This window comes from Penaeus japonicus, unplaced genomic scaffold (assembly GCF_977035675.1).
Source record: "Penaeus japonicus unplaced genomic scaffold, GWHDUDI00000001_assembly GWHDUDI00000016, whole genome shotgun sequence".
NCBI lineage: Eukaryota > Metazoa > Arthropoda > Malacostraca > Decapoda > Penaeidae > Penaeus > Penaeus japonicus.
In genome coordinates, this window is record NW_028234418.1 from 34,351,372 (window position 1) to 34,353,871 (window position 2,500).

Sequence of the window (2,500 nt, forward strand, 5' to 3'; positions counted from 1 at the left end):
TGCTAAATATCTTATAAACACTCTTCCTCATCTCTAAATTGGCGCTTTCTTGCGAGCGCGCGCGCACACACACACACACACATTGGTCATTCATTGGTCAACATGCAATGTCCTCGCAGCCCTTGCCCCTCTTCCTCTTTATTCTACCCAACATTAACTGAATTATTCAAATCTTCATGCCAGGGGCGAGAATAACCTGTTGTCATTGCTTATTTACATTTTTTTGTGGTTGCAGAAATCCGGGTCTTCGAACAAATTATTGAGGAAATATAAATTGCCCACAGCTCTGCGAACATGTATGGGAAATATGATCTATGTATTTTTTTTTTTCTATTTATTTCCTTTTGTGCGTTCGTTGGACACATTTCCGGCTATCAAGTGGTTTCAAGCATCGATCTACGAACGAGTTTTCTTAAAATACACAGCATCGTAAATCACACTTTCATATCACAAAAGACCGACAAAATATATAAAAAAAAAAGAAAAAACAAACAATACATATCCCCTTTACACATCTCTCGAATTGTCCCTTTCCTTCTCTCTCTTTAAACTTCCTTTCAATCTGGAAATCCCTCAACGCGGGTGATCACCTCTCGATCTGAAGTGTCCCGATCCCCTTGTGCTTCTGACTCAATTATTCATATAGCTCTTTGTCCAAGCGCTAGATGCTTTGATTGTAGTGTCCCCTTGTTCGAAACAATTGACGATGACTGACGCAGAAATAACTAAGTTACGGCGAGTCATCGTGTTCATGGTTCGAAAACGAGTGATATTTGATGAATATAGCTTTTGGTTTGATTATTGTTTTTTATTTATTTATTTATCTATTTACTTTTTGAGGATTGTCTGTGAATTTTTTTTTTTTTTTTTGAGGAATATGCAATTTGATATGAGGGCATGACAAATACATTAATTTCCTGAGTGTGTGTGTGTGAGGAAATTTTCTGGTTGTAGGGCCTTCCTTTGGCACACATGTACTAACCGTACAGCCCCACAGTCTCTTAGTCCCTGTCATTTGGCAAAGCGAATTCAATTACTGGTGTCTCAGTGTACCCCAACACACAAAGCTTTGATTGCAGCTTCCCAATATCCTCGTTGCTGTCACTGATGACCATCATACACATAGTCGAATAATTGGTTGCCATCCTGTGCACGTCTTTATAGCTAGTGTATTGTGACATTTTCTGTCACATGTATGATGATTCTATGAGAAATTGGTGTTTGGTTGATGTTGCTGGTTTATTCTTTGGTGTTTTATTAAGTTACGTTATGGACATTTGAGGTTAGATTTTCTTTTTCCTCTCTCCATGTATTCGCTGATTATGCATTTTCGCAAATTCACATCACAATACCGGTTTCACTTTACTTTATCTAGAATTCACAGCTCATCATGGACTTTTTTTTCATGTTCTATTCACCAATCTTTTTGTTTTAATTTCCTTACTATTCACATTTCCACATTAAAGAAGCAATTCACTCTTTATCCAAAGTCACTCGCAATGCTCATCCTCCAAGCACTCCTTTCGGTTTTATTTCCCCATCTTCAAGAATACGTCTCGATTAAAAAAAAAAAAAAAAAAAAAAAAAAAGTATAGATGTATAAAACAGAGCCCAACCGAATGGACCCTTATGGATGGCGAGAGGCTTGTGTTGGAGAGATCGTCATATTTTCATCTCGCCATCAAAACCTTTGCATTATCCCGAGGCTCGTCTTCACTCTGCTCTTAGAAAGCGAACAGTGATACGCCGGATCATAAATTCCCCTCCTATATCACACGCCTGAACTAGATAGGCCTATAAATCAGAGCAAATATCACCAATATCCCGACCACAAAATTTAGTAAATTCGTCACTGTACCGACGAGGAATTATTCCTATTCGTACATGGCTGTTGCTTCAGGGGTCTCCTGTTTCCTGCTCGAGCGGAAAATGAAACCAGTTGCTGAAGCATTAGCAAAGAAGCAAATGTTATTATCTCATATACACGAGTGCATCTGTGCACACACACACACACACACACACACACACACACACACACACACACACACACACACACAATAACCCTGTGAGGCGGTGACGAGGACGTTCAGGTACTTAACAAAACGCAGGTCACATAACCCCCTATCTCTTGCATGTGGAAACGTAACTGTCATAAGTTATGGTTATCCTTTTTCTTTCAATACTGCTCTCTCTCTCTCTCTCTCTCTCACTCACTCACTCACTCACTCACTCACTCACTCACTCACTCACTCACTCACTCACTCACTCTCTCTCTCTCTCTCTCGCATAATCAGAATAGTATATATGTGTATGTATATATATGTAGATATATGTAAGTATATATATATATATATATATATATATATATATATATATATATATATACATATATATATAATTGTTTTACTCATAGGCCTATACAAAACGATATCTCTAAAGCTTCCTTTTTCTTAAGACTTGGTGAACTACTCCAGCCAAGGGGGTTGGGATTTGAAAGGTT